This window comes from Alligator mississippiensis, chromosome 5 (genome assembly GCF_030867095.1).
Source record: "Alligator mississippiensis isolate rAllMis1 chromosome 5, rAllMis1, whole genome shotgun sequence".
Lineage (NCBI taxonomy): Eukaryota > Metazoa > Chordata > Crocodylia > Alligatoridae > Alligator > Alligator mississippiensis.
The window spans coordinates 113,666,894-113,690,113 of record NC_081828.1 but is presented as its reverse complement, the minus strand read 5'-3'; the positions used below and the strand labels follow the sequence as shown (position 1 = coordinate 113,690,113).

Genomic DNA, 23,220 nt, shown 5'->3' with positions numbered 1-23,220 from the left:
CCAGAGCTAGGGCTGGGGCTGGAGCTGCAGGGCTGGGGCTGTGGGGCTGAGCTGAGCTGAGCTGGCTTGTGGTTGCTGCTGAGGGTAGAGGCAGAGGGGACACCCTGGGCTGGGCTGTGGCGGCCAGGCCCTTCCCAGCAGGCTGCAGCTCAGGCTGGAGCTGCGCAGCCAGATTGCTCCCAGCTCCCTGTGCCCAGGCCAGGCAGGGCTGTTTTAGAGTTGCAACTGGCAGGGAAGGGCCCTTCCCAGTGGCTGTGGCTCTGTGACAACCCAGCCCAGCAGCATGGGTGGGGGCTGGCCAGGCTTCCTGGGTGGCTAGAGGTGCTGAAGCCACCTGCTGAAGCTGCCGCCATTCTCTCTTCCCTGTGCAGTACCTAGTGGCTGCAGCTTCATCACAAGCTGCAAGCTGGATGAGGCGGTGGGCTGTTCTCCCCCCTCACCTCTAGCTGCTGTGTCTGCTGCTGCACTGCTACTGCTGTCCTTGCCCCTGCTGTGCTGCACCACACCACTCTTTGTGGACAGGGGGAAGCTTCAGCATGGGGGCTTCTGCCCAGAAGCTGCTAGAGGCAGGTGGGGAAGAACAACCCCCACTGGCCCTAGCCAGTGAACAGTTTGTGATGCGGCTGCAAGCCACCGGGTGCTTTATAGGATACGAGGTGCAGGGGCACCTGTGGTGGACAGCTGCTGGGATCAGGGTCTGCTAGCACATACGAGCCAGCTGGGCAGCCCTGCTACATGGTCAGCCCCAACCCATGATGCTGGGCCAGGCTGTCAAAGAGCTGCAGCCACTGAGAAAGGCCATTCCCAGCTGGCTGTGGCTCCATGACAGCCCCACCTGGCCTGGGCATGGGGAGCCAGGAGCAATCTGGTTGCACAGCCCCCATGGCCCCAGCCCAAGCTGCAGCCCACTGCGAAGGGAATGGCCTCTCTCCATCCACAGGCCAGCCCTAGCCACTGGAATGGGGAGGGGGGGGAATGGCTGACAGGGGCTGTTCCACTGCTCTGTCCTGGCCAGGCAGACCCAGGCTGCTGGTGGGACAGGGGATGGAGGAAGAGATTAAATCCACCTCCCTCTCCCCATTTGCTACAGGCTGCATACATGGGGCCTGACAGGGGCTGCTACACCCTGGCCAGGCAGACCTTGGCTGTGGCCCCCTGGTGGGAGAGGGGTGGGGAGAGTAAGTCATTTCCCTGCTCCCTTTGCCTCAGGGATCCATGCCAGTCAGTGTCTGGCCATGCCCTGCTCCAGCTCCTGCTCTGGCCAGACAGCACAGCTCAGTCCAGGGCTAAAAAGCATGCTGGGATGCTGGGGAACTCTAGTTTAACTTAAACCAGGAATGGATCTGGGACAGAAGTTGGATAAACCAGTTTGACCCATATCAGTTAAGTCTGATACTACATTCAACCAGGTTTATCTTAAACCAGGTTTGGCCATTTTGAAACTGGTTTATGTGCATTGAACTTGTTTAAACCAGTTTCTAATCACTTTAACTAGTTAATGTGTAACTTCTATCCCTAGCCCTTGTGAGAATAAACTAATCTATAGCCACAATACTGAATAAGAAACACATGGATGTAGACTACAATATAAATGCGTTTGTTCCAATTCTTATATAGTGGATACTGACAGAGATAATAAAGTGATTTTAGATCCTTGACTGAAAGGTGTTATATAAAGTGCAATTTAATTACTACTACTATGATCAGTTCCTTGAGGATTTTGGCTTCTCTTTGTTTATCTTGATATCCAACTGTTAAATATCTCAGTTATTAGCATTTAACAAAATGCCATGCCTGAATAAAATTCAGACATTGTGTTTTGGGAGTTTTGTTGTTTTTAATAGTTGTCCAGAGAGCCAGAATTTATTTATTTTCTGGAAGGTAATTTATTCTCTTATTATTGTATATGTGACTGTTGTTTATTCACAGGAACCAAAAAATAATATGAAGCTTCTGAATTCTTTCTTTCATTTCTAAATACAGAACAATGTGAGCTAAAGAATGAAGCTTTTGTACTGGAAACAGAAGTGCTTTCTTTTTCTGACCACCTGAGGTGTAAACCCTTCACACTGTACCATAATTATTCTAGAATGCAAGTGATATACAATATCACAAACTTTTATTTTTTCTGCTACTGACAGTGTTAATATAGAGCAATAAAAATATCTCTCAGAATGGTAATTAAGTAAGCTGACAACTAGATGATAATTTTTAAAAGCTTATTCAGTAACCAAACAAACAAAACAAAACAGAAAAAATCCTACAAGAACATCTATGCAGAAGAAAAGCATTAATGTACCACAAAGAAAGGAATGATAGACACTTGATGTTTGGTTTCGATCTTCAATACACATATGCATTCTACTTACAAGTAGAATATTTGATATGTTTGAGGGCATAGAAAGGAAAGGTTTAATCATGATTAGATTTCTTTTTTTATCTGTAACCACTTATTTCCCTATGTCTGTCTGAAATTAATGTAAATGTAACAGGATTTCAGTCATTTGGGACATAATTCTACTCCCACTGAATTTAATGGCAAAACTCCTATATATTAAAATTGCCATATATTCCATTGATATTCTGGCTTCAGAAGGCAACAGAGTGCATATCTGTATGTGCATATGAATGTGCTTGAATAAACTGCAGAGCTTATTGCTCTAGAGTTTACTGCTTTCAGATGTGAATCTACACATGCACCCGGACTGAAGCACACTGAGCTGAGGCACAGCTGCCCCAGCTGGAAGGGGGCCTAAAGGGCAGCCTCCTGGCCTGTGGCTTCTCCCCCAGCTCAACATGCTGTGCTCTTCCCCATCACTGTAGTATCCTCATGTCCCAGCCAGGAAGGGCAGTGTCTACATGTGTGCTGCTGAAGAGTTTTTTACTCTGCAGCAGTATAGTACAGTCCAGGATAGTACTTGTATTTAAAAGTACTATCTTGTTTTAGAGTCAGTTAGTTTACTCCAGCCTAATAGGGGCACATGTATAAACACACATTTACTGTGCAGCTGATTAGTCTACTGAGCAGTAAACCTCTCATGTAGATGCACCCACAGTGAACTTTCCATGGATCTATATTCCATCAGACAAAAATAATATTATTTTTCTGATTACATAATATTTATTTATTACAGAAATCTGACTAATATATAGAAATACTGAATTTATTCCACTGCTTCCATCATACATATTTCTTCTTTAAATACTCAGATATATCTCAATAGCACAAAGGATAAAGGTTATCTCTAAATATACAGATATGGCATTTCAATCATTGTAGAAAGAATAGGATTTAAAGAAAAAAAGCCTGTAGCAAAAAGACTGAGAGAAAGGAGAATGGAGGACTATTGAAATGGAGAAGGAAAATAGGTGCAAGTAATATAAAAGTGGTGGCAGGAAATAAATGCAAAACATTAAAGAAAGAAAGCAAAATACCTGAGGGAAAAAACGGAGAAGTCCATTAGGTAAGAGGTTAAATAGAATGGTGATGATGAGTCAGAAAAGAATGTAGATGGAAAGCAGATTAGAAGCAGTTAAGGGTCAATGGCGCTAGAGAAACCAGAGAAAGCATGTAAACATGCAGTACATAATAGAAAAAAAGATTGATTGAAGTTGTCATAAAAATAAATCTCAGCTAATCCTGGAAGCTAAAGAGAGCTCAAATGGATATGCTGTTTTGCTTTCAATCTTGTTCAAAATATTTTAGTTTTAACTTGTATCCCAACTTAGAAACTGTTTGAAAGTGTAGATGAAAGTGAAATGGGTTATCATTCTTTACCATGTAACTATCCAAACATTTTGTGTAAGCACTACTATATCGTATGCTGTTGTGAAGTTTTGGAGTTTTGTTCCAGGAGAAACAGTATTGCCCATCAGCACTGGATTAAAATAATCTGAGGCAGTAAGGGAAATGAGGGGATATAAACTGCAATCTATTTTCTAAAAAGAAAAGATGGAACTATGAAATTTACCGTTTATGTGTATTTCCAATAAATCAAAAAAGTGTCCATCCCACACTCTGGTTACCTTCATTATTCTCTTAAAGTAGTGGTTCCCAACCTTTTTGGACCACAGACTGGAAGTGACTGCAGACCGGAAAAACTGCAGTCCGGAAGTGACTCGCTTACTGCGGAACGGCAGCCAACCCTTTTTTATACTCGGTATAAAAAAGGGTTGGCTGCCAGCCCACAGTATACCAGTCACTTCTGGACTTCCAGTCCTGCAGCCAACCCTTCGCAGCCTGGTACTGGGCCGTGGCCAGGGGTTGGGAACCTCTGTCTTAAAGAACACTTATTAACATAGAGAGATCCCCATAGTTATCATGACATACCAGGAGCAACATAAACATGAGCTGAATAAACCATACAAACAAAATCACCACAAAACTTTACTTGCCTTACTTTCAGGTCATTACATGCCAAACAAAAAATAAAACCAAGTTTCCAACATATGTTGAAGATTAACTCTGAAAGTTAATGTATATTGGTGTTATAAATTAAGCAGAAATGGGCATATCTACACAAAACATTTGTTTTGGAGTTGCCTAATTAGCTCTGCAGTAATGTTTCAGTGCCTACAAGTGTAGCCCTATTAAGCCACAGTAAATTAATAAAAGAAGTAAACTAACGAACTAGTAAACTAATACAGTACTATCCTGAGGCAGCGTTATTTAGTGTACCCCAACACATTTGCAGATTGGCGGGGCTGACTGGTGCATAAGGTTGCTCCAGTGCAGGGCAAGCTGGCAGGCAGCCCCCACACTAAGCACCCTCATGCCCCAGCTAGCCCCTCTGCAGCAGGTTGAGCTGGGTTGGAGTAGCCCTGGGCTGGCAGGCTAAACCCCTGGGACCACTGCCAGCCAGAGATGCTCGGCCCTAGCTCAACATGCTGCAATCCCAGGCATACATGTAAGTTCGCCTCCTGGGAGCAATAAATCCCTGTATGAACTGTGTGTAGATATGCCCACTCAATTGCAAAGGAAGCAGGGATCCAGGATTTTTTTTTAAGAGCCCTTCTGTTTGTCTCCTATTGTCACTGAGCAAAACTGTGGCAGCCTCAGAAACTAGGTCACATCTCATACTGTATCAAACAGCTCTCAAGCCATGCATTTCTAAAGGTGGTCAAGGAGTTGGTTAGTGTTAAGCACCCTACTGCCACTAGGTACCAAACTCCCTTGGTTTCTTTTGTAAAAAACAAACAAACAACCCCCCCACCCCACCCCGCCAAAAACTAAGGGTTAGATCCCCTCAGTGGTCAACGTATGATGACATTTTGAGTTTCCCGACTCAAAGAATAGAATCCTAGTCCTGAAGTAGATATATAAATTAGGTATTTTGGGGAGTGTTCGGCACATAGGAATAGCATTTATGACAGCTAGAGTCTAAAACAGAAGTTTACCTAAGCTAGGCAGTAAGCAACACCGAAGAGAGGACCAGATCTAAAATTCTGCCACTCTCCCCACAGCTCTGAGTTAGGTGAAGATGTGGGACAGAGATCCACAGACCTAAACCTTCAAGACTTAGATGCTGAAGTCATACCTTATTGAAGTACTGGACTAACTTATTCTTTTAAAAATAGCTGATGGTGATGCTGCAGTTGCCAATCTTTTAGATAGCAGATGTGCTAACAGATACACACAGACACACAAAAGTGTGGGTGTAATTTTTGTATTGAGGACATTTACAAGACTTCAATTTTTGTACCAGATATAAAAGTTACATGGAATATTTCTATTCTCTGTCTGGTTGAGTGCAAGTCTCCAAATTAGTAATATGCTGTAATCATTATTAGAAATGCAAAACATAGATACCAGTTCTGCAAAAAAGAAAAGAAAAAAAAGCAAAAAAAAAAAAAAAAGAAAGAACACACTCTGAATCCCTGAAGCCACATGAAATGCTATTTATGTCATGGGACTACATGCACAAAGTAGCATGTACAACTAATACCAGTAGTATGCAATATTTCCTTAAAACATATGATGTCCATATATCTTCATGCCAGTAACGCCATTTTCTAGAATATTTGTCAAAAGCCAGAATAAAACAGCAGAGAATCAATCAAGGAAAAATTGTAGTTATACATGCAAAGTATTTGTCAGCAAAACTGAGAGACTATTCATGTAAAGTGTATTTGTCCAGAAAACTAGCATTAACAGCCACTTATCTTTCAAAAGTGATAGATACCTTTAAAAAATAAATAAGGTGCAAATCCAGTGGACTTCCTTTGGGGGCAGGGGCAAATGAAACATACAGAGGTTGAACAAATATATTTTTCTGATTCGCTACTTGGGTTTTGATTATTCAGAATAATAGTTTCCAGTGTGTCTAAAAATTATGTAATAAGAATTGCACAGTACACTGATAGAGGGACTTGGGTTTGATAAAACAAGCATGCACCTGGGCTTTTTCCCTGTGAGGTAAGATAAGGGCAAACTGTCTTAAGAACCTGATATGAGTGGTTAAAATTGTGTTGAATGTTTAATGGTTTCCTTTTGAGTGCCTCTCCAGGCATGATGAAGACTGTTAAAAGTTTGAATCCAGAAGAGGGTTACTTAGACCCTAGAATGGGGAAACTATTAGAGGCCTTGTGTGTTTGTGATTTGTTTTAATGTGACAGTGTTTTTGGAACTTGAAAGTGTCACAACCCAAGGGTGTGATTTTTGTTTTGTGTGTGCTTTGGCATCACTGAATTATTTTCCCGCCAATTTGTAGCTTTCTTTGCAGTGTGCATTTCTTCTTTGCAGCACAGAAATGCACTTTGCAAGGAGTTCCCGCCATTTGTATTATAATTCGAGCCCCATTATTGGCTTGCGTGAAATTATTCACACGTGGCGGCTAGTGATTGGCTTGCTAGCCGTATAAAAAGCTTGAGTGGTTTCCACCCAAGTTGGAGGACTTCACGAACACCAGGAGGAGAAGACTTCACACTGTGTGAAGATCTCTAAGCACTGTGGAGCCTATTGGACCCAGCGCATTTCAAGCAGGCAACAGGGGTCTGATCAGCCTCTAGCTTCTCCCTGTCACCGAGAGCAATCCTCGATGTATCCCTCTTTCCTGTGCACAAAAGGATCCACGGAGCCTCGACAACTCCGTGGGAGAGATCCGAATATTGTCTGAGTCCTCAAACGAGGATTTAAGCGGAGCTGTGCCTGGGAAACTGTCCAGCCTACACCGCAACCATCTTCGGTGTAAGTAAACAATCTTGAATCAACCATTACGTGTCCGTGCCTAATTCTAGCGTGTCGCCTGTTTTCTCCGACCCAGCGTGCTCGGGCTGCTGGCCACAGCCTGCGTGGTGCGAAAAAGGGCCCGGATCGCTCCCGGCCCGCACAGAAAGGACAGGATTAGCGTACAGAATTTGTTTGAAAATTTCACCCAGAGAGGTTTTGACAGCTAATGAACTAAGACTAATGTGGGAAGTGAATTTAGCACTTTTCATGCAAATAATCCAATAAAGTTATCACTTTGGGGCTAATGGCCTTTGAAGGGTGAAAGAGAGATAACTTTTGAAGCAACTATAGATGAGCACAAGGTCAAATGTAGTAGATACTAGAAAATATTTTTGTAAGCACCTAAAAGCCATATGACCAAGATACTCAAAAGTATCCAGGAACTTAACCCCCATTCACCAAAATTCCTTCAGGATCTGTGGTGTAGGATCCTAAAATTTCACTAACTTAATGGCTTTCTTTACACATGCTCCAGGGGTAGAGGAGGTGGGTGCTTTAATTAGGGTGGTTCTTGGGCACCACTCTAATTAAAGTACCCAAAGTGTCTGATGTATTCAGCACCCAGTGCTTCAAAATGGCAGTGGGAACACTTTAACTAAAGCTCATTCAAATATCTTCATTTAAAGTGCCCCCACCACCACTTTTAAGCACAGGAACACTGAATACATGAGACACCAAGGCTGATGAAGTGTGTTAATTAATACACTCCAGCAGTCTGCTCTGATGTGCTATAATTACAGCACATCCGAGTAGACATTTTGCATGTCTACAGGTACCCCATGGGACTTGGGCTCTTAAGAGACTTAAGTGCTTTCAAAGGTTTTATTCAAGGTATGTAGAAGCATAGTAGAAAAGGTGTATCAGCAGTCAGGCTGTCTTGAACTTCCACTTGAGTAATTATTATTGTGAAATAATTCCCAGGTCATTATTGTGAAAGAAATCCCAGGAGAATTGGAAAATAGAAGATGCTATCTTTTCCCATATCATGAAGCACTGTAGGAGATAGTAGGCCTGCTAAAAGACTGTGGTGATAAAATCTTTAGAACTAAATTTGTGTTACATAGTCACGGTCTGAGCAAATTTTATGTCTTAAATAGGAATGGCTTTTACTTTAGGTCACCAATTAAAATGTAGCCCAGGTCTGACAAAAAAAAAAAAAATTAACATTTGATGTCAGTTCCAAAAATGGTGTTACTTTTAACAAGAAGCATTTAGCTCCAAAGAGCATAAGTTACAGATATGGGTAGTGTCAATAAAACCAGAAATGGTTTTCTGCAACTAAAGGCTTTCCACACTTGGAAAGTGTGTTCAATCTAAGGGGGAAAAAAATATTTTTGTTTTATCTTTGATCTTATTTCCCTTGCAATTCTGACTTCTTATTTCCCTTGCAATGGGCTGGCAGGCATGAAGGGGAAGGAGGTGTCAGAGTAGGCAGATCCCATAGGGGGAGTTGGTAGCAGGCAGAAGCAGGGACAAGTGGCAGAGGAGAAGATCCCAGGGGTTTTAGGCACTGCATAGGGGTCAGGCTCCAGGGTGCATACACACTTTGGATACATGGTAAAGGGGAAAGGTGGAAGGGGAAAATTTCCCTTTGAAATAAAAACAATACAAGCAGTGGTAGCATTCTGCTATCTCTTTCTACATTAATGTTTGCTGTGACACTGTATGCACCCAGTTCATTCACAAACATGCATCTTACCAGGTGTGTAGGGAACCTAAGCCTGTGAAATATCAAGATGCTACTGCAGTTGACATATACACAACAGCTGTGGAAACTGTAGTATGAGGTGAAGATAATTAAGATGAAAATAAAAATCAAAGAAGCCTAGTGATGATAAAAATAAATTATTAAAAATAATTGGAGCATGAGAGAATTTGAGTATCTTGTAAAAAATGTGTATGCGTTCCAAACTGTACTCTAAAATGAACTGAGACTTTTTTTGTGGAACTTAATTTATAGCTTAGCATTTGACACATTTAAAAAATAAACAACGGGTCAGGCAACCAGATTCTAATCAGCAATGGACTGACCAAAAAGAATAGGAAAAAATGCTCCAGTTCTCATGCAAGACACTCCAGGAAAAAATATCCCAAACCATATTTTCTGAAGTTATTTAAATTGAACAATCTATGAAGGCATACTCATTTAGAATGTGTTTCTATGCATAAAAAAGTTTTCTGCCATCCCTACAGGATTATTTGATAATTTGCATGCTCTATTTCCTTCAGAACTTTAATTTTTCTAAAAAAAATCATAATAATCTACTTGAAATGTGCCAACAAGGTCTTAAGCCCAATTAGAATCGAAGGACCTAACACAATGCTGGGAAGGCTGACTTCTAACACATTTTTTCTAGCTCTTGAGTAAAGGAGATACATTTTTCTCCTTAGAATTAATTGAAAACACTTTATTATATTTAAAAAAATACACCATCTTGTTATAAGAATCCAAATATACTCTGGAACAAATTCCAAATTTAGTAACGAAAGAAGTACCATAATGCAAATGGCTACTTTTTCCCCAAGAACAAAATGTTGTCAATGCCTTGGAATAATGTCAAGGGGAAATGGGCACAACGTAACATCTGGGGTCTTGATTCAACAAAATATTTAGGAACATGTTTTACTTTAAGCATGTAAATAATATCATTAACAACATTTGCGTAATCAGGTGCTCGGAAATAGGCATAGGCTAAAGGAACTCCCTGAATCAGGGATTTGGAAATAGACCCCCTTCTCATTTGAAATAGGTTGACAGTAAATCTAGAAATCAAGTTCCTTCCAAAATAGTGGGTTTCTTTTTTAGCTTCTTGTCTTTTACTGAAGAGGAATTTTTGAGCTTAAATGCATACCAGTTTACAAGATAAATTAATTAGAAAAATTGAGAATTTGGTTAAGTGACACTCCTTAAATCTCTCTCTTTCTCTTTTTCTCCTTGTCACTACCTTTAGCTTGAAACACTAGCTTTGGACTATGACAATATAAAAAATATATATATATATACCTATTAGGTATCTTGTTTCACAACCTTGTGTCATTTGTTAGTTTAGAGAAGAAAAAAAAAAAGCCTGTACCAAAGTGTAGTTGAACTATAGAACTAACAAGGCAGAGCTAAAAGGAAGATAGTACCTGAATAAATTCCTCCAAAATAAAACAGTGAATTACTGAAGCTAATGAAGCTTTAAAGTAATAATTAGTAAGCATTTGGTTTGAACCAGAAACCCCTCTAAGTATCAAAAGCATCAAATCATTTAGTAATGGAACTCACATTTTATTAACTCCTTGGCACTAGCAGTTTGTAATGTTCTGTTCTTGTCAGTGTATGCATTGGTAAGAAGCTGATATAAAATATAACATTTAATCCTGTGCTACTATTATTAATATGGGAAGAAAATAGGAATACACACTGCAGTTACACAAAAGGTGTCCATGTCAAGGGGCAGTAATGACACACCTACCAAGAAAACTAGCAGGTTTTTTCTTTTTGTTGTGGGGAAGAGTGGTGGGGGGAGTACAGGACAGGAACAAGATGGAAGAGGGGGATAAATCAGGCATCTTCCTATAAAACTGAGATTAAAATTTGTAGGTGTGCACACTAAGCAGTATAAGCAGTTTTAGACTTAGTTACATATACAAGCTGGGATTCATTTCTTTTTAAAGTGTTACAAATAATGTTGTTTGTTTAGATTTCAACAGAGAAGTGTGACTATTTTAGACACAGTGGGCATGTCTCAGTGGGCATGTCTACACAAGATGTTTACTGCAAGTTGCCTAATTATCTGTGCAGTAAATGTCTTGGCATCTAGATAGGCTGACCTATTAGGCTGCAGGAAACTAATAAACTCTGCATCAGGGAAGTCCTTGAAAATAGAAGAACTACCCTGTTGTGGAGCTTTTTCATGCATAGCAGTGCATGTTTAAACACTGATGGACCTGCCAGCTAGCCATGCACTGGAGCACCCTCAAGCCCCAGCCAGCCCCTCTGCAGCATGTTGAACCAGGCCAGAGCAGCCTCAGGCTGATGGGCTGTGCCTCGCGGGCCTGCCAGCCAGAGCTGCACCAACCCAGCTCAGTGTGCTAAGGTCCTGGGCACACATTCAAATGCCAGGATAAGGACCAGAATTTATTTATTGCTTTGAATTAATTGCATGTGTAGATGTGCCCAGTGAAAGACCAAAGCTCTAATCCTGAGAACTCTTAAAAAGTTACTTACATTATTAGTCTCACCTCCCATCTTCATTACAAGGAAATTAGCAGAATTCACAGGCTCATTAGAATCTGACAGGCTATACCATGAGCCTTCCTGGGATGGTCTTGAACTTGCATCCTCTGGATAGTCAACTAAGCACCTGTGCCACCCCAGTTACTGTCAGTTTTACTGAAATCAATGGGATTGCATATACATGTAATGCTAAATCTCTGTTTAATCATTGCAGGGTTTGGTTTTTAGGATGTAATGCTGCATCAGTTGAAGTAAATGGCAATTTTCTATTGTTCTCAATGAGAATTGGGACCTTCCTAAACATGTAAGGATTTTAACATTTCATGCACAGATCCAGTTGTTTAATCCTGCTCCACATAGACAAGTTCTTTTCAAGCAAACTTAATTAATACATCACCACACACAATCTAATCACTTAGGCCTGCTTTACAAAAGTCCTTAAATGCTTGCTGAACTCCATCCCTATTCATTATAACACTTAAGTATGTGCTTTACATTCTGCTGACAGAATAGGAATGTTTTCTTGAACCCGGACAGAAGAGTTAATGCCAGCCCATGCCTAATGGAGGCACTTGTGGGGATAAAACATTTTGTGCAGAAGTCATCTTGCCAACGCAGAACTCACAGTATTTCAACTGAGGGGAGAGAATATGGTATGAGACTTAATTTATCTACTTATGGTGCTTACATGGTTTCCATTAGTGCAGTATCTGAGCACTTCACATTCTTAAGTGTACTTATTCTGATGACATTGCTGTGAAATAAGGAGGTACTATTTAATTTTACAAATGGTGAATTGAGACAGAGAAACTAAATAAGCACTTCATGGCTAAAGTGAGACTTAGATGGATTTTAGTTGACCAAGTCCAAAACCGGGACCCTGAAACTTCTACTCAGCTGCCTCTTCACCCTAGAGGTATCTGAACTCCAGTGGCATTTTAGTTTGCTACCTTAAAATTCCATCGATGCCTAAACTTCAGGCTCAGCATGCAACTCTTGCTTAAACCTGACTGTAATTCAGAAATTAAGCAGTCCTCTATGATAGTCCTTTGAGGAAACACTTTCTCAGAGTATACCTAACACAAACTAACAGAATTTTGTGTGTGTGTGCATGTGCGTGTGTTGGACCCAAAGCCTGCCTTCAGCTGGGGGGCAAGCTGCTGGGGGGCTGAGCAGCCCCTGAGCCATGGGGGGGTCCAGTCCTTCCCTCTGCAGTACTGGTGCCCCCCGGAGCCAGCCAGGTAGGCTTTTAGTGGGCCAGATGCTGCCCCAGTTTGGAGGCAGAACACAAACCAATCCAATTGCTCCCTAATCCCACCTGGAGAGCAGTGCCCGGCAGGCTTCCAACAGCTAGGCTTGGGGAAGAGGTGGATTGGACCAGGTACTACCTCCCAAGCTGGGGCAGCACCTACCCTGCTAGAAGCCTGCCTGGGCAGCTTTGGGGGGTGCTGCCACCATGGAGGGAAGGGCCCCCCACAATTCAGGGGCCACTCAGCCCACCAGAAGCTCACCCCTCTCCCCCTTCCCCAGCTGTAGGCAGGCTCTGCCAAAAAGAAGGATTGGGCCCTTCACTGCCTTCAGCAGGCACCTCAGTGGTGAGGAGCATGGTCCTTTTTTTTTTTTTTCTGGCAGAGCCTGCCTGCCTCTCCCACAGCTGGGGGGCCCCGAGCTGTGGGAGGCCCTGGTCCTTCCCTCTGCAGCAGCAGTTCCCCCCTAGGGCTGCCCAACTGGGCTGCTAGTGTGCTGGGTGCCACCCCATCTTAGAGGCAGCACCTGGCTAGATCCAACTCGTCCCTGAGCCCACTGGGGCTTCCAGCACTTTGTGTACTATCCCCGCTGCCTTCCTTCTGCCAGGGACCACTCAGGATTGGACTGGCTTGCCCCTGGGGAAGCACAGGGAGGCAGCAGGAGGCTTGCATGTGCTGGTGGCTGGAGAAGGTGGCAGGGACAGTAGACAGGGTGCTGGAAGCCCGGGTGGGCTTGGGAAAACTCAAGCTTGGAAGGCTTCCAGCACCCCATGTACCATCCCCACTGCCTTCTCCAGCCACCAGCACACCCAATGTGTGCCTCCCCAATGTGATTTAGTTTGCAGCAATACAAAGTCATTTAAAACCATCAAAACTGGCGAACATGTAATGTGTGGTGCCATTAATCCATACAAATTAGATTTTTTGTGTGTGTACATAGTGATGACCGTCACTTTTACAAGCACTGTTGGTCTGGCTGTTCTGAGATGGAGGCAATAATCAGCTCTCCCACTGAATCTCTGTTCTTCCTCAGTTGAAACTGCCATAATAGTTCAAGATACATTAGATGAGTGGTTCTCAACTTTTTTTGTACCAGCACCCATTTGTAAACATTAGTGGCCAGTCCCAACCTAGTGCCCCTCATCCCTGACCTTTTGCCCCCACCCCCAGTCCCCTTCTGTGTGGGGCATGGGAGACAGTGTGTGGGACATGGGAGGGCCCCAATAAGCCCCTCGCAGGCTGGAACTCTGCCAGCCTGCAAGGGAAAAGCCATAGTTTCCTGGATTTTTATCCTTTAAAGGAGAACCCATTTTTAAAGTTTGTTCATGACCCTTTTGATATAATCTTGTGACCCACTTTTAGGTCATGACCCATAAGTTGAGAAATACTGCATTAGATCACAATAAGCAGTACTTCTCATCTAGTGATTAGGGCACTTACTAGAGGGTGGGCAGGCCTGGATTCCAGTCTCTGTACCACGGATTATTTCATCTAATGACTGTTTCATGTAAAATTCATAAACAGTCTTCATAGCAATCTCTTCTTTTCCAGGCAAGTCCCCTAACTACTAGGCGAAATAGTGATGCTCATAATTCCTCTCTCTTTCTGACCATAAGCCCTACATCTTCTCTACAATTACAGCTCATCAGGGCAGACTCAATTTATTGAGTCTGCTGGAGCATGGTGATTACTGTGCTCCAGCAGACTCCAACATTATGTGGATCAGTGCCACCATGCTGAAAAATGGTGGTGGGGCACCTTAACTAAAACTTATTTGACAAGCTTTAGTTAAAGCACCGCCATTTTTCAGCACAGAAATGCTGATACATGTGACGGTCTGGGAGTTTTAATTAGAGCAGCTCTTAGACCCACTCTAATTAAAGCTCTTAGACCTACTCTCCTGCTCCCAGAACACATGTATAAATGCACAGTGCCAAACAACTTTAACTATAGGTATTGTTACATATAGGCACTGCCTATAGTACAATTGTCATTTTTTTTTTCATTGCCAGTATCTTCTTAGGGTCTTAAACCAACATAGCACTCACAATCATATCTGAGCGCTCTTAAGTGCAATTCAGCACATATTTAAAATCAAGCATGTGCTTCTATGCATTGCCAAGTCAGGTGTCAGTAACTCGTACTTCTTCATGATATTTCACGTTATTCAGCATAGTCTTTTACAGAAAGATTTTCATAAAACATATATGATATATAATCTCTTAATGTAGAGTAGAAAACAGTTGGATTTAGACATCTAATGAAGATTGGTGCCCTTGAAATTCTCCCCTTAACCATTTCCCTTCCCATCAAGTCTAAATTCTCTGACTTCCTAGAAAAGCACCGTTATAAGTTGGGAAACTAGTTTTTTGTCCATTACCCTGAAAAATTAAATGACACTCTAAATATTGATTTGTTCTTTTAATGATATTGCACTACTAATTATCCATATCAGAAATGGCAAGGGCCCTTACAAAAAGAGAATAGCATACCTGTGTTCCTCAGTGGTTTCTCTGGGTGTCAGATTTCCTACTGAATGGATGTGTCTACATGTTGTGCTACATTGCTATATGGCGCATTATGATGATGTAGTGATCATGTAGGTCTACACGTGATCACTAGTTATGTTGCCGTAGTGGTGCACTCCACCACTGGAGCAAGCCACTACAGTGACGTAGTGGCTAAATCTAACCATGCACCATGTGCACAGTACAGTAACCATCCATATTTTGCCATGCTTTAGTACTTCCAAAAAGCAATACAAAAGCATGATGCCATACTAGCATCACCATATGGCGATGTGTGGATGCACACTACAAGTAGTAGTAAGGTGAGTGCAACAATTCCTGATCCCTGTGTTCCTTATCAGTTTTCTCTAGTACTTCCAGTAACAGCTAGATAGTCTGTTATTTTTGGAAGATAAGATATGAAAATACCAGACATTATGGTCCCATGGCTAACTGAAAAGAACCTACAATGAAACTTTGGCAAACTTTCTAAAACTAAAATGTGAACTAGATTTGCCTAAGAGCCTACTGAAGGTGTGAACTGGGCCCTATTTTTAAATAAACTTGGACTAAATAATGTTTCATGAGCAACTTTCTGTGTGTGTGTGTGTGTGTGTGTTTTATATATAGAAACAAAACTAAACTAAACAAAAACACCAAACCAGAAACTTGGAACTCAAAGTGAATGGCATGGGGTGTTTAATTATATGAAGTTTGGTACTAGACTCTGTATAGAAATTGCTGAAATCCACACAGCGCTAACCAGTTGTAGGTAATTTAATTTTCTTGCACTGTGGAAGTATGGGAGCTTTATGGAAAACAAATTCATTTTAATAATAAAACTGCTGAAATGGATCCCTGCCCCTGAATGAAAAATAATATGTGGTGCCACCCACAGTAGAAAAATGATCAAAGGAAAGACTAATTTCTCCTTTTCCTCTCCAAACATGCCATCCCATATTAGAATAAGGTTCTTCAGCAAAGCCTGGTCCTAAAGCAATAAAAGTATTTTCATAAGCTTTATTGGGCTTTGGATCAGGCCAAAGAAGAATCTCCTGTCTGGGTTTTATGCTCTGTTGTAGCCTATGGATCACATTGGCAGATTTATTTATGCAATTTCAAGTTATTCAGTGGTGGTACAGGTGGAAAAGCCCTTCAGAAGAGAAATTGGAAGCAATCCTGTAATTGACTGAGTCCATTATAAGGATGACAAGCCACAGTAACTTTGTTTGTGACTTTGCATATCTTGTTCATCAGTTTACACATTGCCATTTACATTGTTTTAAATAATACACACACAATGCAAATATATATGTTGGTACCAGTAAGCTGTTTGAATTTTAATGAGGATGGATTTTTTTATTATGTGTTTACTCTAATCGTGTTTTTATAATGATCTACAATGTCTTGTGCTTCACAGCAAGGAGGTACTTTATAAATAAAATTATCATCATTATTATTTTACTGAAGTAACTATTGGTTCAGTTAGTTTTATTGTCATGGGGCACTGTGGGAAATAATTTGAAACAAATAAGATTAATGACTTCAGGCAAATGCTGCAATAACAAAATCTCCCAACCTCAGCTGTATCACTAGGAATATCAGGGATTGCTCCTTTACAAAGACAGACTATATTCTAAGATACAAAAATTGCTTCAGATCTAAATTTCAAAGCTGTTAATTTTAGGGATTTGGGTTTGAGTTCATGGATGGACAAATTATTTTGTGCCATGTTAATTATTCATGTATACTGTAAACGTGTGCATTATCTTGTCTTGTGACTTCATTGCCAACAGTATTAGTGCCAGTGCTTTTCTTAAGAGCATGATCTGCAGTCAGTTCAAAGGAGTGGAATGGTTTACCAATGGGGGAAGTGGTTTACCACTTGTGCAGGAAGTGACCTTAGCATCATTCTTAGTATCAGTCCTAAATTGAAGTTTGGTACTAAGGGGCATGGCAGAGGTTCACTTAATGGCACAATGGAATCTAATTCTCAATCCCAAGAATGCCTCCTGCCAATCACAGCACTGCCAGTAGGGACCTCAGGTCACCGGATTGCAAGTGCTTGAAGTAGGGGATCAATCAATCCCACCTCATCTGCCACCTGCAAACTCATGGGCTCCCTGCCAGGACACTGGGACTAGGGAGCCTCTCCTTGATCCAGGGTCCCAGTGGGGGGAGCTGAAGGGTTCCACCTTCCAGGAATTTGGAAACCTCAGCTTGAACTGCCAATAGGTCCAAATACACAGGAAAAGCACACATTTTCCATTAAGAAATGTGTCAAAAAACAATAACAATATCATATTTCTACCAAGAAAACTACTAAACAAATTGTGGGTTTGGTTGTTTTTTTTTTGGTAAAATTGATATAATCTTTGATTGGTCAAAAATATGCAATTGACCAGTCAGTAAAAAGAAACCACTATATTATATATATATTATATATATTTTACTGACAGTAAAAGTAAGGTTGTTAATATATGCTTAAGAGATCACAGTATGAGGGCTATGACCCTGCTACAGAAGAAGGCAAAGACCCCCCACAGCACGTAACATTTTGACCATGGGGTGAAATTCCTTCCTGAAACCAAATATGGTGATCAATCTGACCCTGAGCAGAAGGGCAAGGCCCTCCTTGCCAGGAACCTCCTGCACTGGTCCCACCATGAGCATTGACAAATCCCAATCAAAAGTCCCCAGCCTTGGCTGTAACTAACATCCAATGCCTTTGCGGAAAGCTTAAAAACGCCCTGACATGAAAAATGAGGTAGGGACAACCAGGAAAGCCCAGAAGCATAGGAATGACCCATAGTATAATATAAGCATAGCTATTCCTAGATCATCCCTTGTAGCAAAACTCCCAGTTTTATATATATATATATATATATATATATATATATATATATATTCCCTTCCCTTCCCCAACTCTTTCTGACTTTTCTTTCTCTCCCTCTTTATTCCCTATAGACAAGCATAAGCAAGCTCAGACTTAGGATAAGCTTTAACATTTTTATTTTGGTAGCAAGTTTTTGGTTTTGGATATCCACTGTTTTATATTGTATAATTATTAGGTTTGTATTGATTTTTACTGTTGTATATTGTATTATCATCATTTTTGTATTGATTTTTATTGTTTCATAGTAGTTTCATAGTAGCTAGGGTCAGGAGGCACCTGAACAGATCATCTAGCCTGACCCCCTGCCACAGGCAGGAATGAATGCTGGGTTCACAAGAACCCAGACAGGAGATCATCTAACCTCCTCTTGAATTTGCCCAATGTAGGGACGAGGACCACTTCCCTGGGAAGTTGGTTCCAGGTTTTGGCCACCCTAACTGTAAAATATTGCCTTCTGATCTCTAACTGTCATGGCAGGATCCTACAGGAGGGCTGTGATCTCCTTAAGGCCGCCTCTTCCGTGCCAAGTAGGCTCAAGGGCACCCTCGGTTTCTCGCCCGCCACATGTTTGCTGTTTAAATCAGTTGGGAGGCTGCCTTACACCCTCCTGGTCATGTCTCTATGTTGATTCGGACCCCGTGGTTTCCCGGACTCCTCGTGGGTCTTGTCCTGCAAATGGGTGCTTTGGGGCACCCTAGCCTTATGGGCTATGCGTGGCTCCAACCATCCCTTATACCACACCCCAAGCCTCGCAGTTGGAATGGACATTGGTCTGTCTCTCTATCTGCACTCATGCCCATTTCTTGGGTCTCTTCTGTACTGCTGCCCTTTTCTTGGGCCTTCTCGATATCACCTCCCCCTCCTGGGGCTCTGTGCCCAGTCTGGGCCTTCTCCGCAGTGCTGCCCCCTTCTCCGGGGCCTCCCACGGTGCTGTCCTCTCTCTGGGGCCTTCTCTGTACGGTTGACCTCTCTCTGGGGCCTTCCTTCTCTAAGTGCTGCCCCCTTTCTGGGGCTTGCCACGCCCACACTAGGACTTCTCAATAACGCCCCATCTCTGGGGCTCGCCACGCCCGCACTGGGCTTCTCAGTATAACAGCCCTCTCCCGGGGCTCTCCGGTAAGCTGTCCCCTTCTCTGGGGCTCTATGTGCCCGTACTAGGGCTTCCCAATAGTGCCCCCTCTCTGGGGCTCACTACGCCCGCCCTGGGGCTTCTCAAACACCCCTCTCTGGGGCTGGGGTCTAAGCACCCTGTAACCTGTGCCCTTACTGGCACTGGGGCCCCCACGCTGCTGTGGGTCCCCTATGAGTATGCTGCGCCCTCACTGGTGCCGGGGTCCCCACGCCACTGTGGTTTCCCCATGAGGCATCCTCCAACCCCTATAGCCTCACCCAAACCACCGGTGTAACAACAACAAAGCAAAACACACAAGCCCTTAGGCTATAACATAACATAGAGCCGCTCAGCTAAAACAACATTGCTCAACTCAGGTCAAGCTATACCTGCAGTTCGGCTTCTCCTCACATCCTGCCTTAGGGAGCTCCTGCCTCTCTGGCTGCTGGCAGGGAACTGCTAGCCTGGCCTCAGCCCCTGGGCCTTATGAGGGCCAGGCCCTGCCCCTTTCTGTCAGCTGACTTCCTGGTTGCCCCGGGCAACCCACAGCTGTGCTCGTTATTCCCTGCCAGGGCCTTTTCCCTGGCAGTTTCCCCTCTCTAGGAGCAGGGCACCTCAGTGCTCTGCGACAAACCTAAACCTATTCTCCATCAGCTTATTACCATTGTTCCTTGTCACCCCAGGTGGTGCTGGGGAGAAAAGGGCTCTGCCTATTTGCTGTTGATCTCCCCTGATGAGTTTGTAGTCTACCTATTTGCTGTTGATCTCCCCTGATGAGTTTGTTTCATATGGATATTGTATGGTTTAGGCCTGTATTTGTAAGTGAACCAAAGTCATGTCATGCCTGGGCATCCCATGTTGCAACTGTATGATTCATTGTACCCCTCCTATGTACATTGGTTCCTGGATGAATGAGAATAATTGGGAATGATTGAAATACAATGGTATCAGGCTTCTACTGAATGGCCTGTAATGACTGGGCCATCATCTCACATTAATTAATTTAGGAACCACGGACCTCACCCAGGAACAGAGATAAGAACCCAGCATTTGAAAGACAGAAGACCCTGTTAGACCCTGCAGAACCAGCAACTCTACCATTGTATCCCACCATTACAGACACCCGAAACTGCATGTCCCTGCATGGAGCACACATGCTCAGTATGCCAGGGGCTGACCCTTGCCTGGGCATGCCTCCTGTCACTAGGGTCACAAGGGCTGCCCCTATAGAAAAGGGGCAGTGAAGTCAGACCCAGTGGGAACGCCATTTCCATCTGGACCAGACCAGCTTCACGTCACATATCCACCCCAGAGGCCCTCAGGTGAGCCCCTCTGGACAACACCAAGCTGAAGGAGACGCCGACTGGCCATCGAGGATTATCCACCTGAGATTGGTAGCTTTTACCTGCACACTTCCTCCTACAATTTGGACTCTCTCTCTCTCTGTCTCTCTCCTCCTGGACTTCAGTGGACTTTAGCCCCTGCATCAAGCCTCTCTAACCCCTACTGCCAGTGTGTGTGTGTGTGTGTGTGTGTGTGTGTGTGTGTGTGTCCATGCGTGCGCACAAGGGAACCAATAAGACATTGTGTCACCATCTCCCCTGTTCAATAAAACCACTGTTATTTGCAACCCTGAGTTGGGTCATGTTTTACTGAATCCCAGTCCCTTCCCTATCTTAAATTCCAGCCTTGTTCTCTCTCTGTCTCTCAGCTCCAACCCCCACCACTCCCCAATAGTTTCCCAATTTCCTCCCAATTCCATATCCCCTTTTCTGCCACCTCTCAGCTTCACTTTGCTTTCCTCCTGTCCCTGCTACCTTTCAACCTCCCGTGCCATCTACTGCTTTTTCCCTGAGACTTTCTGCTGCCTTTTTCTGTTTTCCCACTGCCCTGCCACCTTTCAGTCTCTCTTGCCACTTTTCCTGTGATTTTCTGCTGTCCATCTCTCTGTTTTCAGGCTTCCCCCACACCTTTTGTAGTTCTCCCCACCCCGCAGCTTCCCAGCTCCTCATAGCTGTCCTGAAGTTTTCTCCAGCAGCTGGAGCCTTTCTGCAGCTCCCAGCACCTACTGCTGCTCCCTGCAGCTTCTCTAGCTGCCCCAGAGCCATCTTCTGGCTCCCCAGACCCACAGCCCCTCTTTAACACCCACACTTTCCCTAAGTCCCATTTTCCCTCTCCCCACCTACCTTTTCAGCTCCCATGTAGTTCTGGCTCCAGTCCCAGCATCTATGCTGGCATCCCTCCCCTGTTCTGCAAGCTTTGGTCATTGTCTTTTAATCAATTATGATCAATTAACCTACAGTTACCCCCAGCCTCAGTTCTTAAGCCCAGGCCCCTCTAGTCTACTGGTTCTAATCCCAGTCCCAGTTACTTTCACTCCTAGTGACTTTCACTCCCTACACTTCTACTTTCTTACCTTAGCCTTTCCCCAGGTATCCCAAGTACACCAAGAACATACATACATATATACTTACACATCACAACACCCAACTTAGGAACTCACCTGTGTGTATGTGTAGGTGGGTGGTATGTGTGTACATTAGTGAATACACACACACACACACACATATATATATCACTGTGTGTGTGTGGTATATGAAATAGTAATCCATGTATGTGTATTGGATGTGCAGGTGTTGGTAACTGGTAACTGATTCTGTCTAAATTTGTTGTGTGTAGTGTGTATGGGCTTAAACTGGTGATAGGTGTGCATGAACCTAGACTGGTTATTTTGAACATGTGTGTATCTGAGTTGCTAGTGTGAGTGTGTATGCTTAGTAGGGGTGTATGCACCGAGTGTATGTGTGCTTAATTGATTTTTGTGTGTGCATGTGGAATTGTACACCATGCCGTCCTGTCTAACAGTGCAATATTGAGAACCTTAGTGTTGGCCTGACCCCTCAGGGCAATACCCTGACTAGTGGCTGTCCAACCTCATCTTCAAAACCTCCAGTGATGAAGATTCCACAACTTACCTAATCAGTCTATTCCACTGCCTCACCACTGTAATAGTGAATAAGACGTTTTTCCTGATATCCATTATGAACCTGCTGTTCACCCTTCATGGGCAAAGATGACTGCATCCAGCAAGGGGGGGAGAGGGTGGAGAAGAGAGAAAAAGAGTGGAAAAGAAACAGGAAGAGATAAAAAAAGTAAAGGAGAAAAAAAGGAAAAAGAAGAAAAGAGAGAAAGGAAAGAGAAAGGAGGAGGGTGGAGGCTAGGTCACGTGGGTACATAAATGACTTATAAGTCTGATCTTTGCCTTGAGCAATATGCTGCAGCAGGGGCAGAAAAGTGATAAGGACTGGGTATGAGAGATTTTCATTTTCCTGGCCATGTATTTCTTCATTGCTTCTGCTGTGCATTGTTGTTCAAAGGCCAGTGCTCTGTTCTGGACTGATGACCTTCAGGATGGACAACCATGAGCAATTTGCCCCCACAACTCTGGATCAATGCCAAAATTCTTTAGGGACACCTTTAGGGTGTCCTTGTACTGCTTCTTTGGTGTGCTGTGAAAGCTTACTCCATTTGACAGCTTGCTGTAGAAGATTTTTTTCAGCAGGAGAGTGGCAGGCATTCTCAAAAGGTGGCTGGCCCATCTTAACTGTGCCAGTTTCAGTAGTGTGTGAATACTGGGGACAGCTGATCTTCTGAGGACCTCAGTGTCCTGCCACTTAATCCTTAGTATCTTTCACAAGAAGCACAGATGGAAGTGGTTTAGTTTCTTGACATGATGCTGGTAGACGATCCAGTTTTTGCAGGTGTAAAGGAAGGTCAGGAGAATGATGGCTTTGTATACAAGTTTCATTGACATTCTGTTGTCTCTGTGGTCCCTGACTGACTTACAGAGTCTGCCAAAGGCTATGCTAGCTTTCACCAGTCTCACGTTGACTTCATCATGGATGTGGACAGCACAAGAGAACATGCAGCTTAGATAGACACTCTTGTCAGCCATCAACAGTTGTTGGCCTTTAACTGAGATGTGTGGTTCCTGGGGTGTTGTGCCAAG

The 23,220-nt window shown here is 43.2% G+C and overlaps 1 long non-coding RNA gene across 1 annotated transcript in view; it reads right to left on the bottom strand.

Annotated features, from left to right (window-relative positions):
* LOC109282199 (uncharacterized) overlaps window positions 1–19,662 on the bottom strand; it is a 90,637-nt gene extending 70,975 nt beyond the window's left edge. Inside the window, exon 1 of the long non-coding RNA XR_009462255.1 lies at window positions 19,601–19,662. This is a non-coding gene — a long non-coding RNA (uncharacterized LOC109282199). The remainder of the gene's footprint in view (window positions 1–19,600) is intronic.
* Window positions 19,663–23,220: the final 3,558 nt, after the last annotated feature.